Source organism: Phodopus roborovskii, unplaced genomic scaffold, assembly GCF_943737965.1.
Source record: "Phodopus roborovskii unplaced genomic scaffold, PHOROB, whole genome shotgun sequence".
Classification (NCBI taxonomy): Eukaryota; Metazoa; Chordata; class Mammalia; order Rodentia; family Cricetidae; genus Phodopus; species Phodopus roborovskii.
Window position 1 is genome coordinate 23,695,884 of NW_026126407.1, and position 27,908 is coordinate 23,723,791.

Sequence of the window (27,908 nt, forward strand, 5' to 3'; positions counted from 1 at the left end):
TGTATGTGTGTATACGTGTGTGTGTGTGCATGTTTGTTAATGGGAATGTTTACTTTCTATTACTGTGGTTTGTTTGGGGTCATGGAGTCAGAGGTTTTAGTCTTTGGTCACCTGGCTTTGTTGCTTTGGACTATGATAATACCTTGTGTTGTAATTCCAGTATACGGCCAATGTGGTATATTCACTTCAGAGTGACAAGGAAGCAAAGAGGGAGAGTGAAAGGAAGAGGATGTGTGCAAATATTCCCTCAAGGGTGCAACACCACTGAGCTAACTTCCTTCCACTAGGCCCCATGTCCTAAAGGTTCTGACACTTCTCAGTAGCACCATGAGCCAGCAACCACACTTTCAGCACATGGGCTTCTGGGAACACCAACAACCTAACTTTAGAGTCATTCCTGTCATACCAACCACCACTCATGAAGCAGAGGCATGAGACTCAAGAGTTCAAGGCTAATGGCCGAAGAGGTAGCTCAGCAGTTTGAAGGACTTATTGCTCCTCCAGGGGACCCAGGTTCCATTCCCAGTACCCACATGGTGACTTACAACCATTTTAACTCTAGTTCCATAGGATAGGAATACAATGTCCTCTTCTAGCCTCTAAGAGAACTGCATGGGAATCACATGGTGCCCAGGCATGCATGCAAGCAAAACACCCACACACATAAAATAGAAATAATAATTTCATAAAAATATAAGGAAATGATAGCTAGTCTGGGTTACAGAGGGAATTCAAGGCCAGCCTGAACAACTTAGTGAGATCCTGCCTCAAAGTAAAATCTGTAAATGGGCTGGAGATGACACTTACTGGTAGTGTACTTCCCATTAAGCCTGAGGTTCTGAGTGCACACAGCAAAGAAGCAAAAGGCTACAGCAAAACTGTAAAGAAAAAAAATGAAGGATTAGGAGGAAATTGCTCCATCCATGATTTTTTAAAGTTCAGACATCCCCTGTCACACTAGACCAGAGTGAAGACATGTGTATGACATCCCACACACAAAAGAGAGGAAAACACAAAAGAGGCCTTTGTGCTCACCAGAGTTGATGAAATAAAGAGTTACGACTGGCCCTGGACCCTTCATGATTGCTGTTGGCCTTTTCATTGAACCCTGAGACTCTGCCCCAAGCTTTAACCAATCCTCAGAAAGGGGTTGAATTAGATGAAAGAAGAGGAGAATGGAAGGGTAAGAGAGGAGATGAAATGATGTTCCCAGGTAAAGCAATGCTCTTGGGTCCATCCCTTCCCTCCCGATGAGGAATACGTTGGAATTAAAACTAAATATACATGAGTTATCATCTATCTCATTCATTTTCAAACTAGAAAAATGTTTCTCTTCTTCTTTATCATATTAAGAATAAATCTCTACAAGATTTCCCTCTGAACATTTTTGCCTAAATGTCAATGAAACATTTTAAGATTTATGCTTTGTTTTTAGTTGTGTGACTGGATAGGTATGTGCCCGTAGGTGAAGTGCCCACAAAGGCCACAGAAGGACACTGACTCTTCTGGACTCAAGTTAAGGACTTGTGAGCCACTTGATGTGGGTTGGGTGCCTGAAATGAACTCAGGTCCTCTGCAAGAACAGAAAGCACTCTTAACTTCCAAGTCTCGAGCCCAGAAATTTTGCTTTTTTTTTTTTTTTTTTTTTTTTTTTTTTGAGTTAAAATTTGAATGTTTTGGGAAACTTAATGAAGATGGAAATGTTTATCTCTTATACCTGTCCACATTTTCTGAGTACTAGGTAAAAACGCTATGCTGAAAAATTATGTCAACAGATTGCTTTTGGAAGGATTTCACAATTTCACAGTGACACTTGCCAGGCAAAACGGCTGAGTAGACACAAACAGTGTGAGCTAATCTCCTTTCAGGTCTTGGTGCATATGGCAGGAAGGTTCCCAGAGAATGCTGAGCACTGGGCAGGGAGATTGTCATGCCCCACAGTCAACCAAAGTGTGGAGGATTATGAACCATCTTCACTTGCAGCCTATGGAAAAATGCTTCCTCTAGTGTCCATGGTCCTGGTTTCCTTGCATTCCACTGCAACCTGGATTTTTCTTTCTGTCTTTTGTGTTGCAGGAAGGCAAGTGAAAAGGAATAGTAGCCAAATGTGAGATGAAAAAAAAATCATAATATGCCTTAGAAAGATCAACTCCAAAGCAAAACCAGCATCAATTGAAGTTCTCTAAGGCACAGGGGAATGAACACATCCCCACACAAGCACTGAAAGTCTCATTGATTTTATTAATTTTCCTTTCAACATTTAACTGTTTCAGGGCTAGAGAGATAGTAAGTTAAGAGCTCTTATTGCTCTTGCTGAGGACCTGAGTTCGGCAACTCAGGCAACTCACCCATATCAGGCAACTCACAACTACCTGTAATTCTTGGCCCAGAGGTACCTGATACTTCTGATCTCTACAGGCATTTATGCTTCTGTATAACTTATCTTCTTCCAATTATACATAATTTTAAAATAAGTCTCCTTTAAAAACTGTTGCATGTTTCTCTGCTCAGACACTCAGAGTCAGGCACCCAGAGTTAGAGAGTAGCAGAACATGCTGCAGATTTATTTATTAAGTAATTGGACCTGCCTTTATACCCATTTCCAAGGTGCTATTGGTTCAGGCAGCTGACTATGCTGCTTTGTCCTTTCCTCATTGGTGTCTCTGGGTCAGGTGTTTCTCTGTCTCTCCATCAACAGTCTCTAGACGTTGAGGCAGGCTTGATGGCTTGACTCAGGTAGGAAGTGCCTAGCATGCATTGCATGCTCATGAGGACTGGCCTAAGCACTGGGGGCAGGATGATTGTGGCTTGGGTAGGCTGGCCACAGTTTCTCCTATATATTTATTTATGCTTTGGTATAACTTATCTGCTTCAAACTACATATAATTTTAAAATAAATCTCCTTTAAACACCAAATTTATCTGCCTCAAGATCTATAAAATTTTTGGATAATTTATTGCTATGAGGTTATTTTGTACTAAATAGTTATCAATACAGATTTTTGTTTTTACTCTCTAAGGTGAATATTTGTAAAATTTTGCAAGCAGAATCTATTCTCCCTTCCTCTATCACAGGAAATATGCCTGTCATTTAGGGAGGCAAACTATCCCAACAACAGTCTGTATGACTAGAACAGGGTTGCGTCCATCTTGTCAGACCCTATAGGCCATGCTCAAAGCTCTGGGCACACAGCTTTTAATTTGGCTGATCTGTTTCCCATAGGCAGGCATATGATATGTTCTGAGCTAACAGGTGGACATATGAGATCCTCTGAGCCAATGTGGGAAGGGAAATTCCTTTTCTATTTGCTTAGTGCTTGAAAATAGTGGACACAGAAGTTGCTTTTCTCATTGCTGTGACCAGATATAAGGCAGAAAAACATGCTAGTTAAGGAAGGAAGATCAGTTTCAGCTCATAGCTTGAAGGTACAGTCCATTACAGTCTCAGAGGCATGGCAGTTGGAGCTGTGGCAGCTGTCACATTGCATACACAGCAGGGAAGCAGAGAGAGATGAATTCTGGTGCAGGGCTCATCTTTTCGTTTGTGCAGTCAAGGACCCCAGCCTATGGCATGGTATTGCCTACATTCAGAATGGCTCTTCCCACATCTCTCAACCTATATAATCCCTCATAGTTGTGGCCTGAGTCTTGAAACTTTAGTGATTCTGGATAATCTCAAGTTGACAATGCTAACCATTGCACTAACAGATCCTGAATAGATTAACTGTCTGGAAAGTAGAACCAACACAGTGGGCAGTGACAAAGAACAGTGTGAAGAGAAAGACTAAACCCCAAAGATACAGATTTTTAGTTTCTGGACCCTATTATGTCTGACTCTTGCCTGTCCTGGGCCCTCCCACCTATGCTATCCACCCTTTCTCTGCTTGTGTATCTCAGTTTGAGTCAATGTTCTGCACTGGTGGCCATGTCAGAGGAGCAGTGGGTGACAATTGGCTTCAGGGGATCAGCCCACCAGTAAGCAAAGCTCCAGTGGGTAAATCTCAGGTAAGCCCCACAGTGTCTCTTGCTACTTCTGTGTCTTTGCATGTTTGCTACTGCCATTTTTCTCGGCTCTCTGACATGGTGTGAATGGACATGGTGAGAGCCCGGCTGCTTTTAATGTAGTGTGATTATTTCATGGAAATATACTGTTCTATTGGGTACCTGTGGATTAGTATGAAGGGGATTGCCTCTTAAGCTGCATGGTTTAAAGTGTTGCCAGCCCCCGCCCCTGACAAAACAGGAACTGAAGAGGATAAAAACTGAGAACAAGGAAGTGTCATATAGCTAGTTTCTCTTGAGGAGCTGTATAGACTGTGGCTTAGGTTAATGATTAAGAAAACAATTGAGTCCCAGAAGTTAAGTTAGCTCAAGTTGTTTTAATCTTTTTTTGTTTTGGTTTGGTTTGGTTTGTTTTTTCCAGATAGGATTTCTATTCGTAACAGTTCTGGTTGTCCTGGAACTCACTCTGTACAACAGGTTGGCCTCAAACTCACAGAGATCCACTTGCCTCTGCCTCCTGAGTGCTGGGATTAAAGGCATGTTCCAAAACTGCCCTGCTAAATACTTTTAATCTTAATGTTTATAGAGTTGTTCATGGGTTTCCGGGTGTGTCATAGCCAAAACAAAACTTTAAATAATGACTTAAGGTAAAGTCAAGATGTTTCTGTTAATGGTTTTGGGGTTAAAAAAAATCTTGGAAAACATTTTAAAGGCATACTTTTAAATAGTTGGGCAAGGGTCTCATTGAGGCCAGGGAGCTGGAGCAGTGGTAGCCTTCTTGCTAGAATGAGTTAGTGACCAAAGGTAATGATTAAGTTCTTGTACCCATTTCTGTCGTCAGCTTCCTGCTATATTAAAAAAAAAAACTGTTGATAAATTGGTATGTACCCTGAGAATTTACAGTAGAGATGACTGATTCTCTTTTATACATAAAAGTTTAGATTTGTAATTATTTTATGATTTTTCACATGCTTTTTGACATAAGTCATAAAATGATTGGGCCTTTCTTTGTAATTGCAAAATGCAGCCTTCCAGCAAAAGAACTATCTGAGAAAAAGTGTCTTGCTTGCTTCTACTTTGTTAATCTATAATAGCATGCTTGGATATGAATGCATGTGGGTTCTTGGGACAACTAGTTTTTCACCTGTAATATGAAAAAATGTTTAATCATGTCAGTGATGTGGAAAACATACTCTTTTTTACTTGTATTCATTATAATCATTCATTTGAAAAATAGAATGTAAATACATTGTAATTTTTATATTCCATGAAAGATTTTTCTGTAAGCTGTAAGGGAAAAATAAAGACAGGAGAGGAGGAAAACACCAGAAAAGATTAGGAAGGGAAAATATAGAAGAAAATAGTTAGAAGGAAGACATTAAAAGAGAGACAGAAGAGATACAGCTGGACAGAAAGGAAATGAAGAACACAGAGAGAAGATGATAAAGAGATTTTTTTTTGTGTGTGTGTGTGTGTTCCCCGTTTCACTGGCCAGAAATAATTAAGTTTTACTCCCTCAGATAGAAGAGTCAAGTTGAGTGATTAGTTCACCAACTCCATGCTTTCCCCTCAATCCCTGAGCTGCCTAGGCTGGTCCTCTGGGCAACTATAATTCTGTTCCCTGCTCCTATCAATACTCCAAGTAGTATGATGGAGGAGGGAAACATTCTTATCCTCAGAGAAATGTGTTTCTGTCAGTGAATCTGAATACAAGTCATACCAGCATGGAAGCTTTGCAGTCCTGTAAGCTGCTTTACACACGTGGCCAGACGTATCTGAGTTGATACGGAGGAAGTGGCACATCCTGCATTCTTTGTTGGTGGAGTGGTTGTTCAGAAGCCAGATCTCTTATTCTGACCTTATTAGCAGTTTTGCCTGGAGTCTTGTTCAAGTAGCTTGAGTTTCCTGATCCTTGGCAAATTCATTTCTAAAACTGAGTTCCCAGCATCTTATATACCAAGCCGGCCATTGGGGAGATTTAGATCACACCACATACATAATGTCTACCCTAGTTACATTCTGTTGCTGTGACAAATAACACCATCAAAAGCAACTTATGTGAGTTGCTTATACTGTCAGGTTACTTTTCATCACAAGGGAAGTCTGGGAGAGAAATCAAACATGAACTTGAAGCAGAAATCATGGAAGATGCTGCTTATTGGCTTACTTCATGAGTCAGCTAGGTTTCTTGTATAGTCAAGTGTCACCTGTCTAGTGTATGGTGCTACCCACATCAACTTAAAAAGCAAGAAACATATCCACAGGCCAATTTTATCTGGGATGTCCCACAATCAGATGACACTAAACAGTGAATACTTGACGGTTGAGACTAATTAGGACAATGATTGTATGCAAAGCTATGGAACTCTATAGGAACACTTATTGTTTAGAACAGGGTTTATCATGCAATCAGCCTATTGGGCAGATCTGAGTGGTCATCTGTTTTTAATAATCACACTTGACTGCAATAATTTAATATGCATATTGCTCCTAGATGCTTTTGTGCAAAATTTAAGACTTTCTCCAGAAACCATGGCCTGGAAAAACCAAATACTACAGTAGAAATGTTCTGACCTTCAGTCTGGAAGGAGAATTAGACTTTCAGTAACAGTAAAGGAGGAAACTCTCATCCCTAATTAGCCTCCAGAGAGACTAGACAACATTCACTCTGCCCATCTCCACCCCTCTCCACCAGCTTGCCATACCATCCACATCAAAGAACTGAGTAGCAAGGAAAAACGGAAATGGAGAGAGAACAAAAAATATTCCTTTAAGTTGCATCATACACAGCTGTTGAACTAAAATCTGTTTATAATTTTGTTGGAACAAAAGCTTTGTGACTGTCAAAATCGGTTCTTTAAACATCTATGCAGAAATGTCTCAAAACAGAATTATCTCAAGAAGAATAGCTTCTGCCTCATCAGCTTGTGTCCCTCAGACCAGCTGCTTCTGTGTGATTGGAGTAGCTGGGTCTGTTGCGTGGAAGCTTCTCCTCTGGGCTTTGTGAAGGGAGGCATTGAATGGTATGCTTTGTCCTTATGAGTGAGTCGATTACACCTGTAGGCATTCATCCACTGTATGGAAAGTTTTGCTGTGGATCAAATATGGAGCCAGAACTGTGCCTGGCAGTAGTGTGTGTTCATGTGTGTGCACATACATCTGTATATGTAGAAATCAGAGGGCAACATTGGGTATCATTCTTCAGTAACTCTCTACCTTGTTTTTGAGATAAGCTCTTTTGCTGAGATCTGGGGTTTGCCATATATGTTAAATTGGCTGGCTGGCAAGTCCCAGGGATGCTCCTATCTATGCTTCATTAATGTAGGGATTACAAGTGTATGCCACCATACTAGGCTCTTTATGTGGGTGTTGGAGATTGAACTCAGGTTTTCATGGTTGTATGAGGAGCATTTCACTATCAGATCCACCTACCTGGCCCATGTGAAGAGTTTAAATGAGCCAATATTGTTATTTGTGACCCCTGAGCCCATGGCTTTGAATCCTCTTGGGAAAGTACTGTTTTCTCTTGATCTTACTCAGTCACAATGGGCCCTTATAGGGCACCTGCTGACTCTTAGCAGTAAAGAGCACATTTCCTGGTTGAGGAGACTTAATTCAATCCCTAATTAGGAATCTGCAGCAGACTCCTTCTGTGACCTTCTCCGGACCAGGTGGTACACTCACCATTAGAGATTGTGCCTTCCCCACTTGTCACCCAACAGTCCTTGAGGTGGTGTAGGGCTCTCCTGGGTCATTCCCATCTCCAGTGTGAAAAGTCTTCTTTGGGTCCTCTGGATATATGTTTCAGAATTTCCATTAAATCAGTATTCCATTAAATATTAACCTGTGGTATTTGCATTCTAAACTATGCTAAGTGTATGTAAAAGTTGACATTTGTAGCAGAAGACCTGTGGGGCTGAGAGTAATTTGTTTTCCCCTAAACATTATAAGAACAGTGCATACTAATTCTAAGAAACCCCTCTTATTATTCACATTAACCCTGAAAATCGGGGCCAGTTTCTAGTTTAAAAATGGGCTTGAAGGACAAAAGAAGTTACAGTTTCCAGAAATTTCTAATTAATGAAATATCAGATAACATATCTTTTGGCTGCCTTTGGGGCTAACCTGAAAATGCTTTGCATTGCTTTGTAAATGACTCCTTGTGGTAGCCCAGGAACTCATTCTATGTGAGGTCATCCTGCAAGAATAAAGAATACACATTCCCAACCCATTGAGGATCTTTTGAAATCCCTCTAATCTCTGCCTTTGCTTTATTTAAAATAATTTATTGATTTTTAAAACAGTGCACATCTTTAGAAACTATATCCAGGGACAGATCAAACAGCCCCTTTGTTCTCACCCTGTCTGCCAGTTCTTCTACTGATGCTCAAATTTTGTTCAATAAGATCAGCGTGCAATCACCTGTCTCAAAAGTGTTTAAAAATCACCAATGATAAATGCACAGAGCTTCTAATGTGGCTAATTTCACCTTCTAGATGGCAACTAAGACTGATACATTGTCAATCTCTTACAGATCTTCCTTCCCACCTGAGAGTACCTTGAACATGACCACAGCCATTTATCCAACAAGAAATACATAGCATGGCATTTCAGGTTCCTAATAGTCAATCGCAGCACTCAGCTGTTTGGAGCAATTATGTGCTTTCTCCCCAGCAAGTTTAGTTGGGCAGAACCAACAGGAGATGCTGTTGGAGTCAGACTGCTAAGACCAATTGGAGATGCTCTTGGGGTCAGATGAGTAGGGCCCACGGCATGGCTATTGGTGCCTGTGGAAAGACAGGATGGCGTTTTTGCTGGGGAGACACAAGATTCCTATGTCTAGGAGACTATGCTATTATGTGGCATTATGTGAGCTTAACACACCATCGTCTTAGGCTTTGTCACCAAGGTAGATGACTCAAAACACTAAGCAAGTAGAAGCCCCCGAGCTCTTTGAAATACAGCCTCAGAAATCACTTCAACTTTAGTCATAAGCTCTCTTAGATACAATGGAAACGAATGGACTCCAACCCTTGCTGAAGACACATCAGGGTCTTCATGCCTATGTGAAGGCTGAGATTATCAAGGACTTTTATGGAAATCATCAAAGCACAATTTTGTCAGGATGTCATTTGATGGGCTTGAATTCTTTTCATTTTATTGAGGTTTGTTTTATGTAGACAGTGTGCATTCCAGAAAGCAACCATACCCAGCTAATGATGAGTGGTGTTGCATGATGCTTTTCTTGAGGTGATACAACACAGATCTTTATTCATTTCAGAAGGAGAATTGATGACAGACAAAAATAATGACTCTACCTTAACAAACTCAACCTATTGAACCACTGAGGTTGTTAGGGTTACTTACAGGAGCATGGGTGACTCAAATAAGGTTACATCACTAAAAATCACACCCCCAAAATGGATCATCTACCAAAGCATCAAATGTTGTTAGCTGCTGAGCTATCTCTCTGGCCCAGAAGTATCTATCTTGTCTGATTTTCTGTCTCACTGATATATCTACTTAGAGAAGAATATAAAAATGTCCAGGTGTAATAATAGCTTGTTCACTTGCCTTAGAGTCACCTTTTTTTTTCCATTTCTTATTTTATTTATTTTTTAAATTTTATGCAGGGTCTCATGTCTATCAGGTGGGCCCTGGATTCCCTATGTGCAATGAAGGTGACCTAAACTTCTGATCTTTCTATTCAAAATCACACCTGGATTTTTTTTTTTTTTTTGTGGTGTTATGGATGGAACACAGGACTTTATGCATGATTGGCAAACCTCCTAGCAATTAGACTGCAATCCTAGTATGTGCCATTTGTCTTGATGACTACTGCAATCCTGTTATTAGTTGTTACAGTTTGAAAGAAAAATGTCCCCATTAGGCGCCTATATTTGAACACTCCCTTTGGGCTTTGCTTGGGAAGGTTATAGGATCTGCAGGAGGTGCAGGCTTGCTGGAGGAAATCCAATACTGGGGTCAGGCTTTGAGGGTTTATAGCCTTGTTCCACTTCTTGCATTTTCTTTCTCTACATCCTGTGCACTGTTAAAATGTGATCTCTCAGCTTTCCCACCATTGTGGACAGCTAGCCCTCTGGAAGGATAAGCCAAAATAGTTATTCTTAAGTTTCTTTTTGTTCATGTATTTTATCACAACAACAGAAAACTAATACACTAGTATATAGATGTTCAGAATTGTATGTTTTTGAAAAACCATAAAATTACATATCTTTTACTCTTGGAAGTGTTTTATATGTAGAAATCCCTCTTTTAAATTTTATTAACTCTTGTGGGTTTAATACAATGTGTTTGATGATATTCAGCCATCTAATCCAACTGTTCCCAGTTCTACTCCACTTCCTGTTCCCCCAAACTTTTGTCATTTTGATTTTTAAAAAACATCCTTCAAATTCAATTTATGCTGCCCTATTTATTTCTGCCCTAGGATGCATAGTCTTCCATTAGAGTATGGTCAACTTACCAGTGACCACAGAATTTTGGAAAAATATTGACTCCCCATCTCCTAGCAGCTAGCAATTGCTAATAGGTACATAGGTTGTGGGTTGGGGTTGTATTGTGTGTCCAATTCCTTCCTTTGTCCTAGAGTGTGGGCTAGTCAGGGTTTGCTGATGTTTTGTGTGCTGTTGCAACTGTAGTGATCTCATATGTGAAGCTTTCCTGATGTGTCAAGATGATAAAGTTTCCTTAAATTCCTCCATTGCCTTTATATATTTTAATTTCCACCCCCTATTCTCTTATCATCCCTGTGTTATTTTATGCTCTCTTTAGGGCTGAACACTCTGCAGTTTCTTACTCTCAACCTTTAAATCCTTGTGTTAATCACCATCTACTAAAAATAGAAGCTTCTCAGATGAGGACTGATAGATGTGTGAATCTCTGGGTATAATGATACAACATCAGGAGTCAGTTTAGTACTATGTATGAATAGCAGCATAAGAGTAGTGGGCTCATCCCTGGGAGCCATGACCTGTTTATCCACTGGTTCTTGGCATCAATAATATTCATTGGCACCAATAATGGTACCAGCTATGGGTTTCATCTTGTGCAATGGGCCTTAAATTAAATCAGGAAGTTGTTAGTCACTCCAGGAAATTTTTGGTTATCCCAATGATGTTCATGCCACTATTGCACCAATAGTCTTGCCAGGCCAGTAATTATTGTAGCTTGTGAGATTCACAGCTGGATATGAATGATGATTACTTCCTTCTTCCAGTAGTTTGTATACCATCTTCCAGTGATATGAAAGCTATCCAGTAGGGATGAAGCTTCCAGGTCAGTAGTACCAACTTGATTTCTTCTGTGTTGTAATCATGTGGTTTTTTTCAGCAAGAGGATCTTATAATCAGGTTCTATAGAATCCAATAGTATTGGACTCAATAGTATACCAATAGTATAATTGCATTTTTTTTATTGCTGTGATAAGACACCAATGCATGGCAACTTATAGAGGGAAGATTTATTTGCATCTTACAGCTTCAGAAGATAAGTACATTACTTTTATTGCAGAGCAAGTGGCAACAAACAGGCAGGCATGGTTCCTTTTATTTTGATCCAGAAGCATGAGGCAGAGAGAAACAGTGAGGATAGCATTGGCCTTTTGAAATATCAACCCCTGCACCCAGGGATTCTCCTCCTCCAACAATACTACCCCTCTAATACTCTCCAAATAATTCTATCAGCTTAGGACCAAGTATGCATGAGCTTTGAGGATCCTTGTCATTCAAACCACTGTAATTGGTATCAGTATATAAGGGTTGAGGGTATTTAGGACTCTGTTAGCCAATAATCACTAAAAAGGAAACTCCTGGCACTGGGAATTTTATTTGTTCGTATCTAATGTCTAATAAGAGCATTGTTGTCCAGTTACAGGGTAATCACTCTTTGATATCAGTCGTTCATCCAGCTTTCTCTTGATCTGTGATATAATCATATACATTTGGTACACTTTTACTTTGAATGTAATATGTCTATATATTTCAGGTGTGTCTCTTTGGTGCTTATTTGGATCTACACACGTTTCTGAAGGTGACTACACTTAATATTTCTTTACTGTGACTGCTGATACAGTCAGGTTTAAGGATACTGTCTTGACATTTGTTTCCTGGTGACTAATGTGTCCTTTCTTCCTTTTCCCCTTTCTTATGTTTCTTTTGAATTGATTAAATCTGATTCATTTCTTTTTCCTTATTAACTTATTTGTCACAACTTGTATTTATTTCATTGCTGAAGGGCTGTACTCTGTAGTAGAATGGCCTACAGATTGATTATCAGCAAGATTATGTGGAAGGGAATATCAACCTTTATTTCCCTACAAAACCAAATTATTCAGCTCTCTACCAACAAATTTAGATCAAGGAAGTCTCAAGTTCAAAAGCCATGGTAATACAGTGGAGGTAAACCTAGAGCAAATAGTCACAGATAGGATCACATAGCAGACTGTTATTTTTCAGGCATCTTCAGATGGCTGAAAAAAGGAAAGGCATGGGTGGTGTCGGGACTTTCATCATGCAGCAAGTACCACCATGGTCCCATGGTTGCTCTTGGACCTTTCTGCAAAGTTCTCTAGCAACTTTTGCCATTGAGAACCTCAATGCCAGTGGTTTAATAGTTGTTGTGAACTTCAATAGTCCACTCCCAACAATGGATATATTACTCAGAAGGAAAATCAATGAGAAAACATTGTACTTAAGATGCATTCAAAGACTACTGGGGCAACCAGAAATCTAGAACATTCCATTTTACAGCAGTACATCACACATCCTCCTCAAGCAATATGGACCTTTCTACAAGAAAGACCACATTCCAGGTGAGAAAGAAAACATCCAAGCAAAACTTAGGAAACTGAAATGCATTAAATATTTCTTTTGGCCATAATTCTACAAAATTTGAAATCAATAACAAGAGGAAAATTCACAGATGTTTTGAAATTTTGACACATTTATAACTAAATAGCTAAATCAAAAGGAAAATTTTAAATTTAGATTTTCAACCTAAATTTATGTTTGGACTGACACATAATATATGTATGTATGTATGTATGTATGTATGTATGTATGTATGTATGCATATACATATATATAAATATAATCATTATATATAATATATATTATGATAAAGTGATCAATGCATGCACATGTTGTATAGCATCTAAATAAGGTTAAACATGTGAATCTCAATCATTTGTAATTCATGGAAATTAAAAAATCTCTTCTACACTTTGGAAAATTTCAATATAATAACATCCTTTTGTTAGGACTTGGATGTGGAAGTCCCCACAGGACCATGTGTTGCCCTCTTGGTCCTTGCTAGTTGCACTATCTAGGGACATGGTGGGAACTTGAAAATTTGAAATATAGCTATAGCTAGTGGGGTACTGGGCTATCTCTATGTTTCTTGACTGTGATAAATGAGCAACCTATGCCACACGTTCCTACTGCTAGGATGTATTGGACCCAATTTTTGTGAACTGATTTCAGAAACTGTGACATAAAATAAATATATTTCCTTCTTAGGTTATTTGTGCCAGCATTTTCTCACAACAATGCAAAATCCCATTAAAACATCATCTATAATTCATTACAATTCCAGAACTACTTGCTCTTCTGTGATTATAACTGAGTCTATACCCTTTCCTCTATATCATCACCAAGCACTTCTTATCTTTAGTCTTTTTGATAACAGCCTGTTTTACAAGGGTTAAGAAATATCCCCTGTGGTTTTGTTTTGCACATATTCTGTAAGTTTTTCAAAAGTTTATTTATGTCTCTGTGTTTCTATTTGAGTGTAAGCTGTGTATGTGTGTCTGTCTGTCTGTCTTTCTCCCTGTGGATGCCCTAATAGGGTGTCAGACTCCCTGGAGCTGTAGTTAACAGTTGTTATAAGCTACCTGGTATGGATGCTGAGACCCACACTCAGTTCCTATAAAAGAGCAGCAAGTGCTCTTACCCACTGAGCCACCTCTCCAGCCCCATTGCATTTTTGTCACACACCCATTAGTCATTTGTAAATCTCCTTTGAAAAACCTCTATTTAGGTCTCTTGCCCATTTTCTCAACAAGTGATTTGATGTTGGCTCTTTAAATCTATTCATACATTTAGGAAGCTACCTCCTCAAGGATGTATAATTTCCATTTCCTCCCACTCTGTTGGTTTCCTCTTCACTGTGTTTATTGCTTCCTCTGATGTTTGTAAGACTTTTAGTTTGATGAATCATGTTACTATATTTTCACTTTTGTTTCATTTTATAAATCTTCTCAACAGCACCTCCATCCAATCCAATGTCATAAAACTTTGTCACTGTTTTCCTCTAGTTACAGTTAGGTATGAGACTTTTACCATGATAAGGTGTTTTGTGTAATGGTAACAAAGTTTCTTATCTGCATGTGGGCATTCAATTTTATTAGGAATGTTGGTTAAAAAACAGTAATCTTTTCAATTTACATTATTAATATGCTTTTTTGGAAATAAGTGGGTTTACCTCAGGGCTGTCTATTTTGTTACCCAATTCTATTGGCTTATGGTTCTATTTTATGCCAATAATATGCTTTTTTTTTCTTTTCTTCTTTGATTTTACTTTTGAAAATAGGTTTCTTTGGGAATTCTGTACATGTCTGCAATGAAATTTGATCATATCCTCCCCCCATGTTATCCCTTATCTCTTTCTAAACCCCTCTCAACATCCCCTCCCAACTTTATGTCCTTTCCTTTGTGTTTAGGTCAGATAATGTAAAATCTCCTTCTTTATCTTTTGACTTTCTCAAATGACTTTAGCATTTTGTTTTGGGTTTACTTTAAGGGTGGTTCCATGCTGTTTAAAATTGATTTCTCCAGTTGTTTTTGCTTTGATTGTTGTAGTAGAGATGGCTCAGTGGTTATGAGTACTCGTTGCTCTTCTTCAGGACCAAAGTTCAGTTCTCAGAATCCATGCAGGTGGTGCACAGCTGCCTCTAATTCTAGCATCTAACATCTTCTTCTGGACTCTGTAGCCATCTGTGAATGTATGTATACACACACACACACACACACACACACACACACACACACACACACACACACACACAAAACATTAAAACAATAAAAATACAGTTTTCATTTAAAACAATGTTACTGGTGTATAATAAGGACCATACTGAACATATCTTCCAGTCCAGAGCACAAGATAATTTCCTGAGTGTAGTTTTTGTTTTTGTTTTTTCTTAATTTTACTCAGGGGTCTTTTACTTCTTTGGTTAAACTCATGAGTCTTTTCTACTGCCCCTTTGTGAAGAACCAGTTGTTAGACTTATTAACCTATTTGGTTTTGTAAATTTCTACGATTTTGGTTCTTTTGTTTTAGTGTGTGTGTGTGTGTGGGTGGGTGGGTGAGTGGGTGGGTGGTTGGGTGGGTGAGAGAGAGAGAGAGAGGGTGAGAGAGAGAGAGCACTGAGGGTTTTTGTTTGTTTGTTTGTTTGTTTTATTCTAGGCACATGCTAGGCAAGTCTGGGCAAGTGTTCTACCACTGAACAACATTCTCAACCCTTTTCTATGTTTTGATTTTTAGTTTGGTCTCACTGACATCATCTAGGCCAGTACTGATGCCACTCTATAATATAGAAAGACCTTGGACTTGTGACCTTCCTGATTCCCACTTGAACTTTGGGGGCAGCTAAAATTATCAGCCTGTGACACTTAGCCCAGCTTGTACCCAGTCTTCTATATGTCCATCTTCATCTCTGTTATTGCATTGATTTTTATTTTCTACTTTTACTAAGATTAATCACTTCACATGGATTTGTTTTGCTCTTACTTTTTACTTCCTTAAGGGGAAGCAATCAGTTATTTGATAATTTCCTGATGCTAGATTTATGCATGCATCAATTTCTGTAGTTTGCCTTTTAGTATCTTTAGCTGTATTCCACAGAGTTTGGGATTATTGCCCTTTACACTGATTTCAATATGGTTTTGAGGTTTCTATTTGGATAACTTTGTCCATTTGTTACTCAAAAAAATGTTCTTTAATTTCTACATGCCAGTGAAAGGGTTTTTTTTTTTTTTTTTTTTTCCTTATTGGTAGCTACTTATATTGGGTTGCTTTCAGGAAAAGCAATATGATTTCACTTTGTATCTGTTGGTTTGTCTTACGGCTCATGGTGTGATCTGATCTATCAGGACAACATGACATGTACTAGAAGGATGTGTGCTAGATTGCCCTGTAGGTCTTTGTCAAGTCCATTTGGTCTAGAATACCGGTTAATACTGCTGCTGATATTTGATGACTTTTTGCTTCTACTATTTGTCCATTGCTGAAAATGAGGCATTACACTACCCAACGTTTACTTTGATGGAAATTTCTTCCCTTTTTAGAGCCATTGGTACCTGTTTTATTTATCAGGGTGATTCTGAATTGGGGAACTGACTATATAATTAGAATCATTTCTTCTTGTTGATTAAATCCTTATTTTATAAGAATAAACATATAAATTAAAATAAACATATATCTTTTATGGCTTTTGATTAAAGTATATTTTATGTTATATAAACTTGCCACTTGTGATGGTTAGTACTCATTGTTAACTAGACAGGGTCTAGAATCATCAGACAGGCCCTTGGGTGTGTCTATGTGGAATTATACTGATTATGTTAGTTGTTCTGTGAAGACCCATCCTAATTGTGGGCAGGCAGGACCGTCTCAGAGGCAGAGGATCCTGAACTGTATAAAATGAAGAAAGCCAAATGAATAGTAGGATATATTCATCTCTCCCTATTCCTGATTGTAGGTAGGATGTGGCCACCTGCTTCAAGTTCCTGCCATTTGATTTCCCCTCCACGGTGGACTCTAATATTGAATTGTGATTCAGCATAAACTTTTACGCCTAAGACGTTTTTATTGGTGTATTTATCACAGGACGAAAGGAAACTAAGAGACCACTACTGCTTTCTTGACTTTGATTTGTCTAGAATACTTTATTCCATCTCATAATTTTTAGTCCCTGTAAATGAAATGAATTTCTTGTGAACAGCATATAGTTGGGTCTTTCTTTCTTTCTTTCTTTTTAGAAAAACAACAAAAAATAAACCCCAAAATTTACTTTTTTCTTTCTTTCTTTATTTCTTTCTTCCTTTATTTATTTATTTTTTATAACCAAGTCCATTTAAATGAAAATAAACATTTATAGACAATATTTGGGAATTTGGGCGTCCTTCTTTCCAAACTACTTCCTGCTAGTAAGGGGCGCTGTCATGGGGGATTCGAAGAAGATGCAGAAATACTGGCTGTAGTCTGCAAGGCTGCTTTGTCCAGCTGTTTTGAATGTAGGATCAATTAGTACCCTGTTTTAGGCGGTCTGGCTTGATCAAATCACATTAGTCTAGAAGGAATCCACAGCTTTTCATTTTCTGTGGAAACAAAAATAGAAATCCTTTTCCCCAGTAACTTGTCCTTGAACTTAAATTTTTGAGTCAGAGCATTTTTTTTTAATTTATTATTTTACATATCGATCCCAGTTCCCTGTCCCTCCCTCCCTCCCTTTTACCCTCTCTACCCTCCCACATGCACCCTAACCACACTCCCCTCGCATCCCCCCACCCCAATTCCATAAGTAGGGGAATGCCATCCAGTTGGGGTTATGTAGATCTGATAGTTCATGTGAAGTAGGGACTAGGGCCTCTCTCCTGTCTCTAGGTTAAGGTGGTTATTCCTCCATGGGGGATGTGTTAGCAAGGTCCTTTTGTGCACCAGGGATACATCCTGGCTCCACTGAGCAGTCTAAGGGACCTCAGACAGTGAAACCCCAAAATTTATTAAGTCACTCTTTTAGATGCAGATTTTCTTCTATTTATATTAAAATTGATTAATGATAGATAAAATCTTATTAATGTCACTTTGTAACTTGGTTTCTAGGTTTTTTTTGTTTTGATTTTTGTTTTGTTTTGTTTGTTTGTAGCCCCATTTTCCTGCTCTCACTGCTCTACCTTGATGATAGAGTAATTTACCCTAATAGCGCGCTTCTTTGGGGGATTTGTTTATTACAAGCTTTTTTTGTGGCCATGAAACTTACTTGATTATAAAAAGCTATTTTAAAATAATAGACACTTATGATAAAGAAGAGAACAGGAAAAAAGGAAGAAACTGTGGTGAGAAATTATTTTTAATGTATCTCTGGACTGCAAATAGTCTGAACATTTGCCCAGACCTTGCAACCAATTTAATAATGTGTCTTGAGGCCATTTATGTGTATTTAATCTATTGTCCTATTGTTCAGCCTGTTTAGGTTTAAATTGTGTTTAAGAAAGCAATAAAACCAACCTTGCTATGCCTTGCATTGCCTATGTATTCTAATTTTACAACCTAAGATAAATTAATAGCTTTCACCTTCAGTTACAGACTTTTCCATGCTTCTGACCCAGAGTAATGCTATGTATATGTTGTGGCAATATTTTGCTAAAAGTATCCAATCAGTTGAAAACAACCTTAAACAAAATAAATAGCCCATTCATGTTACAAATGTCGTATGGACATAGGTTGCTAACATCCTTTTATGGTTTTTAATGTATTCTGCCCGGGCTATGAAGTAACCAGACATTTAAATTCTTTTCTAGATATGTTGTTGATGCTGTTTATGAACAACAATAACTTTTGGATTGGTAGCTAAGCAGTCTGCTCTCCCTAATGTGTGTAGTTTGCCTCCAGTCAAGTGAAAACCTGAGGAGAGCAGAAAAGCTGAGTTTGAGGAGTCAGCTGCTTCTTGATAGATTGGTCCAGGACATCTGCTGCTGGCGTAAGACTGTAGACACAACAATGGTTGTTCTGGGTCATCAGCTTCCTGGCTTTAAATTTGAGCTTCTTAGCTTCCCTAACAATGGACCAACTCCTTAAAACATATTTCTGAGTTCTATTTATTTGTATGACTTCAGCTTCTATCACGGTTAAACTATTATCCCAATGGTCTTTGTAAAACATATCAGTAAAAATATGATACTGATTTAAAGACAAATAAAATAAAAGGGTAAACAGGGAGGAACATATTCTAGGATACACAGAGGTGAGAGCCAACATGCAAACATCTCACTTAGAATATCAGTTTCTGCTTTTATGACTGTAAAATTCATCCCCCAGTGCTGTTGCAGATGAAAGAAATGAAGAGTAAGGTGTTGAGACATTTTTGCACATATTTTTATATTATAACAACCAACTTCAAGGAATACTTAGGACAACATAACTGTGTGGCCCCTGCCTGTTCAGGAGTTCTGGAAATGATGCTTGAGGATGTCCTGGTTTCGCAAGAACTGAAGGATTCATGGAACACAACAACAGAATGACTGAAGACTTAAGGAGACGAGGATTCTTTAGAATAGTTAAACACACACATGCAGACACACATAGACACACAAGACAAACACAGACACAGACAGACAGGCAGACATAGACACACACACAAACACACACACACACACACACACACACACACACACACACACGGAGACCATTCTCTCCTGACCTGTGGAATGTTTGCATAAAAGTCTACTATCGGGGAGCTGAAACTCCTTTCTATGTTATTTGTTGTCCTTCAACCCCTTTAAGTGCTGTCCTTTCACCCTTTATCTCTGAAAATATTTGGTTGGGTCAAATCTGACTGGTGATTCAGAGAACCTTTGTGTACCTAGGCATTATGTACTTCTCTGTGTTTGGGGGGATTTTCATCAAGGTTTTCCCCCAGGGGGATAGGTTATAATATTTCTAGCTCTTTGCCATTCTAAGGTCTCTCTCAAACATGAATAACTTGAGTTCTTCCTCTCTAAATAAGGTCTGAAAAGTCTCAAACTTCCTTTTTTCCATTGATATCCTCAATATACTCCATTATCCATTCTGTTGCATTTCAAAACATTTATTAATTTTTTTGAGAATTTCATACAATGTTTCCTAATCATATTCACCTCTCCAACTCCTTCCAGATCCATGTCCTCCTTCCCAACCCATTCAACTTGTGTTCCCTCATTTTTCTAAACCTCCAATTCTATTTTTTGCTATTCAAATCTTGTATGTGTGGCCATATCTAGAGTGGGGCCAATTTGCTAGGGGCTACACATTTAAAAAACTAACTTTCCTTCTCCTAGAAGCTGTCAGTAATGTATTATACAGGTGTGAGATTTTGTGCCTACCTCCCACTCCATGTTAGGATTTTGTCTTGTTGGGATGTGCACAGGTCTTAGGCATGTTGTCACAGATACTGTGATTCATATGTGCATCTGTCCTGCTTTGTGTAGGAAATGGTGTTTCCTTGTAGTCATCCACCACCTTTGGCTTTTACTTTTTTTCCACCCCATTTTGTCAATGATACCCGAGCTTTAGGAGGGGGTGTGATATAGATGTCCTATTTGCGGCTGAGCGTTCTCAGTCTCTTATTGTGACCAATTATAGGCTCTGTTAGTCATCATCTACTGCAAATAGAAACTTCTCTTATGGTTGTGTGATTCATTAATGTATGGATATAATGACAAGTTATTAAGAGTTGGTTTAATGCCATGTCCACTTAGTAGAAAACTAGTGGAATCTTTTACAAGGTCTATGGCCTATTTAACTACAGGCTCTTGGCCTGATAATAGTACCAGGTCTTCATTTTGTGGAATATGACTTGAATTCAATCAAATGGTGATTGGTTACACCTATAATATTCATTATGTCACTATTGCACCAGGAAACATGTTGCCAGACCAGCAATTATTGTAGCTTGCAGCACATCAGGATAAGATGGCAATTTTGGCTACACTGTTTTCTCCCTCTCAAAAAATTTTGCTTGATTTTTTAATTTCTTATATTTGTAAAGTTTCTTTGATGGAGTACTAAAACTTTTCTGTGTTTTCTTCGTTTTGTGTGTGTGTGTGTGTGTGTGTGTGTGTGTGTGTGTGTGTGTGTTTCTTTGAAATTCCATGTCTGAGAGTTTTCCTTTGTCTATCAGTATCTGTTGAATTTTTGGAACCTTTTTTTTAACTTACAGGATGGTCTCCTGTAAACATTGGACACTTGTTGGCATGCAATGGCATCAGGACACTGAAGAGTGAGGCTTTGCTTCTAGTCTTCTTACTATCTCCCTGATATGGCAATGCGTCTGTCCAGAATTTTAAGAAAGCTCTTTTTTTCTCCAGAGGTGTGGTGACTTCTGCTATTTCAGCATTAGAGTTCACTCATGTAGAATCATTGTAGATGTGCCAGCTGTTGATTTCTATGCCACATTGGTGGCCTTGAATTCAATTCTGCCAACCTGTGTCATATCCTGAGCCAATATTCTGCTATGACCAGCATGCCACTAGAGATAGAACAAAGCTCATGCTTGCATGGGCTTCCTAATGCTGAGATAATCTTGTGGTCCAATACGTTTATAACTAGACTTGGATGCTCATGACTGAGTAGGAAGCCCATGGATGGGATTTGTGTACCTTATTCTCAAGACAGCAACAGCCATCCATACCATGGTGAATCCATACACAATAAAATAATTCTGACACAGAGAGATAAATACTATATGATTTTTAACTATATAGAATCTATAGAAGGAGAACTCAGACATAAAAATAGATGTTTACTTGGGGGCAAGTATTGGAGAAGTGGGGAGATTTTGGTCACAGTTACATCAATTCAATTTTAAGTTCTAAAGTCTAAACTAATGTGATGAATTTAGTTAATAATGGTACATGATTAATATTTTATAGATATCAAATATTCTTAGCATATACTTAGAAGGTAATGCTACAGTGTCATGAATATTCTAATTACCTTTACTGTGGCGATGTGAACATATATAAAATTCATTGTGTACTTCAAATATTACAATTGTTATTTCTGAAACATATTTGAAGAAAAGTGTATTCATCACAATCTACTTGTAAGGGATATACTGCTTCCTTATGGAAGTCTACTTCTGCTTCATACTCTATAAGTTTTATGATCATAAATTTTCGTTTTCTAAATGCCATAGGCCCCAAAATGTATTTCTTGGTTTGTTTAAAAGCTTGTTAAAAATAGACAATAATGAGGACTCCTACAGATTTAACCACACAGACACCTTTTCTGGTTCTTTTCTTTGGTCTGTGCACATTCTTATTTACATATATTGTACATTGCTGTCTGCCAGAGGGATTCTCTCTGATGTTTCTTACAGTTTGTTTTGTTTTTTATTTTTTTTCCTAAAGGTATTTTCACACAAGATAGAATTCTACATAACAATCTGTTCCTTAAAGATCACCCTTGTAAGAGTTTTTATTGTTGGGGAATACCATGATCAAAAGCAACTTTGGGAGAAAGGTTTTATTTCAGTTGACACTTCCATATCATAGTTCAGCATCAAAGAAAGTCGGTGCATATACCTGGATGCAGAAGCCATGGAGAAATGCTGCTTACTATATCTGGAGTCAGGAGCTGATGCAGAAGCCATGGAGAAATGCTGCTTAATGTATTGTTCCCCATGCTTCTTCAGGACATCTGACTAGGGATAGCACCACCCTCAATGGGCTGGACCCTCCCACACCAATCATCAAACAAGAAAATGCACCACGGGTTTGCTTCACAGACCATCTGATGGGGGCATTTTCTCAACTGAGGTTTCTTTTTCCCAGACGAGGTTTCTGTCAAATTGACATAAACCTAGCCAGTACAAAGGTCTCACTTCATTGCATTTTGGTGTTTACCTTGTTACCAGAAAGAAATATACCTCTATTCTATCTTGATGTTTGTTTCTTGGCATATTGTATGTTTTCTTTGTTTCTATTAGGATTTCTTTACTGTGTTCTCTTTATCCCTCATTGGTGACTCCATGCTATTGCCTACTAGCCCTCATTGCTTTCCGTGCTTGGAGTTCCCTGAGTGTTTTTGATCTGTTGGTTAGGGTATTCATCAAATTTGAATTTATTTTAGTCTTTCGTCTCCTTGAATCATATTTTTCTCCTTTCTATATGAAAAATGTGATGTTTCTCTTTGCTATTTTCATATTAAGTTAGGAAATCATTTGATACTGTCTCATTTCACTGTCTCATGATTCTTTAGTTTTTTTTTTTCCTCTGTCATCTTCTACCTTGAGTATTCATTTTCTATATATTTTATTTGGGGTCATATCCCAGCTTCTTTTCTGTTGCTATGATGAAACAATTTGATTAAATGCAACTTAGGGTTGGAAGTGTTTTCATCTTGTGGGTTACAGTCCATCATTGAGGAATGTTTGGGAAAGAACTCAAGTGGAAATGTGAAGCAATAAATATGAGGGAATACTGATTGATGATTCACTCACTGACTCTCAAAGCTCATACTTAGTTATGCTTCTTATCCAGCCCAGAAGGACCTGACCAGGGAGTGATGCTTCCTACACTAACCCTTAAGAAACTTAAGGGAGGAAAGTATCTGGCTTTCAGTGCATCGTTAGGGGAAGTCAGGGCAAGAACTCTACACAGATACATTGAAGGGATACTGCTTGCTAAATTACAGGCACCTGTTTAGCTACCTTTCTTATACAAGCCAGTACCACCACCTGCCCAGGGAATCATGTTGCCCACAGTAGGCTGAGTAAGCGGGTCTCTTCTTCATCAATTAATAAAGAAAACTTCCCTTCACAGACATACCCACAGCTCAATATATTCTGGACAATCCTTCCATTGACATTCACCATTCACTTCTTATTTAACTCTAGGCTCTAGGCTTATTAAGCTGACAGACAAGCTAACCAGGACAGTCCTCCTGCAAGTGAATGAATGAAATATTAATATCTGTATGAAAATATGTTGACTCTTTTGTGCTGAGAATGTAGGATCTTTGGTAGAGGGCTTGCCTAGGATGTACAGAGCCCTGGTTTTTAACCCCAGTGATGCATAAGCAAAATGTTCTGGTGCAGCCTTGTAAGAAAAAAATGAAATAAACAAATGTGTCTTTCTCTACAAGTCTCACATCCTGCTGCCTATGAGTGGTCAGTCATTTATTCTAAGGGAAAATGTTCCCAGATATTGAAGTTTCTTCTTGATATCCATCACCTTTCATTCTCAAACCTAATCAGCTTACATCTGTAGCTATCTCTTGAGGAAGAAATTCTAAAATTGTCACTCTTCTTCCTGAGAGCATTCTACGCAAGCCAGCACTGCCATCATTACCTTTATCTGATTCAATGTCATAGAAACACAAGCCTTAGACAAACCACCAATAGAGTGCTTTAAAAGGTGAGCATCTGATAAATACTTCCCCACCTCCATCAGCAGCACACATTTTTATGAAGCAAAAGTGGTTTCTGCAGTTTTGTGACAAATGAAGGTGCTGTTCGGATTATTATGGTTGGACAGATGGCAAATACAGAGCTGGAGTCTAACCTCCATTGGTACTGCATTTCAAATGCTATTTTGCCTAATGTGCTGAGAACCCATTCATGACACCTCAGACCAGGCCTCCACTTAGACAGTTGCAGCCTGATGGAAACATTGAATGGGATTTCATGTGGGGGTAGAATTCGGTTTTCCATGTCAAGCTCTCATGGGATTTCTTAACAGTTTTGGGGAGCTGCCATTCTTCCTGTCTGTCTTGCATCCCTCTGGCCTACCCTATCCAGACCTCAGCTATGTGGGCACCCATTATAGCATCTGGATTCTGCCATGGTGTTGCCTATTGCTCGCTTAGCTTTCAGTTGTGAATCATAGAATCTGAGCTGCAAAATCCTATCCAGCATCTCTCCAGAGACCTGGAAGATGGGGTTTAAGGTGGACAGAACAAATACAGGCTCTGTAAGGTTGCAACTAAAGAGGACACAGACTAGGCCATACCATATTTCCAGGAAAGTTAATACTGTGGCCAGCCTAGCAGCCTGAGCCTAGCAGCCTGTCCAGAAAACTCCACAGGGGATGGAGGTCTTTATAACTAACCATCCTTCTTGCTTTCACAGTACTACATCAGGTCAAAAATATTTCTCTGGGTGACCCAGGGTCCCAATTCCAAACCTCTATTGGTCTCCCTGCTCTGATTTCTCTAACAAATCCCTTGGATATAAAAATAAATTATTGTCATTAATATGATGTTATATATTGGAATGAGGCTATAAGGTGTGTGTGTGTGTGTGTGTGTGTGTGTGTGTGTGTGCCCGCACACATGCTGCATTCATGTATCTTTCTCTGTGGTTTATTGTCTTGAGACAGAGTCTCTTACCAAAGAGTAAGCTTGTCAATCAGTTAGACCAGACCAGCTGGCCATTGAGTTCCTAGAATCTATCTCTGTCCCTCTACACTAGAGTTATATCTATACTACTCAGCCAAGGCCAGATTTTTTCATCATTTTAAGAATTTTTTTTTTACATTCCAGTCAGTTTCCCCTCCCTCTTCTCTTCCTGCTACCTCCCCCCATATCACTCCTACTCTCCCATTCACGCCCCTTCCTTGTCTCCGTTTAGATGGGGTAAGGTCTCTCATGGATATCAACAAAGCATGTCACATCAAACTGAGGCAGGACCAAGATTCTCCCCCATGCATCAAGGTTGAACAAAGCATTCTACCATAAGGAATACATTCCAAAGAGCCAGATCATGCAACAGGAACAGGTCCTGGTCCTACTGCTAGGGATCCCACAAAAGACCGAGCTACACAATTGTTACCCAGATGCAAAGGGCCTAGGTTGGTCCCATGCTGGCTCCCTAGAAATCTTTCTAGAGTCCATGAGTTCCCACAAGGTCAGGTCAGTTGTCTCTGTGGGTTTCCTCATCATGATCTTGAACCCCCTCCCTTGCTCATACAATCCCTCCACTCTCTCTGCAGCTGAACTCTGGAGCACTTTCCTGTGCTTGTCTGTAGGTCTCTGCATCTGCTTCCATCATGTACTAGATGAAAACTCTATAATGACAACTAGGGCAGTCACCAATCTGATTACAGGGGAAGGTCAGTTCAGGTACTGTTCCCACTATTTCTAAGAGTTTTAGCTGGAGTCATCCTTTGGGGTTCCTGGGAGACTCCCTGGTCCCAGGTATCTTTCTAACTCCACAGTGGTCCCTTCTATCAAGATATTTTCCCCATTACTCTACCACTCCATCTTGCTCACAATTCGGCCATCTGATTCCTCATGTTCCCATTTCCCATCCCATCCCCTCTGCTACCCACCCCCACTCCCAGTTTACCCAGGACATCCCATCTACTTCCTTTTCCCAGAGACATCCATGCATACCTCTTAGGACCCTCCTTGTTACCTAGCTTCTCAGGGGATGTGAACTGTAGCCTGGTTATCCTTTGCTTTACGTCTAATATCTACTTATAAGTGAGTATATACTGTATTTGTCTTTCTGAGTCTGGGTTACGTTGCTCATGATGATTTTTTTCCTAAATTTCATGATGTCATTGTTTCTTTCCACTGAATAATACTCCATTGTGTAGCTATACAACATTTTTCTTTATTTATTCTTAGGTTGAAGGGTATCTAAGCTGTTTCCAGGTTCTCAAGGCCAGATTTTTACATGGTTACTGGGAATTCAAACTCGATCCCTAATGCACACACAGTAAATGTTCTTCTGCCACTGAGCTTCCTCTCCAAGCTCCAAGTCATTGTATTTTTAGAAACACTAATAGTTTCATTTTTGTATTTGATCATGTAATGGAGACTGATCACTCTTCCCTCTCCGAATTGCAGGATTTCTGAACATGTGCTGGAAAAGAAAGCTACTTTTATTGTATCATGTGGTGTTTCAGTAATATGCCAATCACTTAACCCCAAATAGGGCTGCTGAGCTAAAAGGATTACTAGATGATGCCTCCCTTTGTCTCTTTTCTTTTGTTATGCTCAAACAGGCAAAAGGAAGTCAGATGACTGTAGCATTTTCAATCAAACTCTCTTCCAGGATTATAAGTCTTGAACATAGTAAATCCAAGATGAAGAGAAATTGATGTCCACTCATTAGAGTTATTGTGGGTGTTGGAGTGGGGCTGGGTCATGACATAATCAGATGTGCTATTTGTATGCATATAAATTAACTATTATTCTACTTTCTGTTCAGAATATGGGTCCAGAGATGCACCATGATCATACGGAGTAATAATTATATTTCCCTTTGGTTTGTACCAGTTATCGCTAGTAACTGATCATAAACATCAGCATCTTGCTGGATTCAGAGCCCCATTCCATCCCAGGCACCATTTTCCAAAATAAAAGTCCTCTTAGCCAGACTGATGATACTCTTCACCAAGTGGACAGTGTTCCCTGTAATTGCTGATGAGGTCAGCACAGCACATCTTGAGCATCCTCAGTTACTGGCACACTTAGGAGATGCCCCTGATTCAGCTCATGTCCGACATTCTTTCCTCATGATCTCAGCCACATTATATCACTGTCCAGTGAGAAATTGAAAAAGTGGTCTAGTTTCATTTATATTGTTGTGACAAACACTATCATCAAAAGCTGCTTAGGGGCAGGAAAAGGTTAATTAGGTTTACACTTGTATGTTATAGCTCATCACTGAGGGAAGTCAGGGCAGGTACTTAAAGCAGAAACCATGGAAGAACACTGCTTGCTAGCTTTCTCACTTGCAGGTTTGTGTCCACCTAGTTTTCTTACTCAGCCCATGACCACCTTCCCAGAGGACAGTGCCACCCACAGGAGAGCTGGGCCCTTCCACATAAATTAGTAATCAGCATTCTCCCACAAACATTTCCACAGGCGATATGGTCAATCCCTTAATTAAAACTCCCTTCTCAGATGACTCTCAACTCTGTCAAGCTAAATAGGACAAGTAGTCTCTGTTTACATAGACAGTTCTTATTTTTTTCTGTTTCCAATTCTACAAGTTGCCTGATAATCTTCTAATAAAGACTTGATTCTTGCTTCTGTTGACTGAAATAGCATTTTGTGACTTACAGTCAGAGTTGTGACACACACCCTTACACTGACTAGTAGAGCTGAGATCAT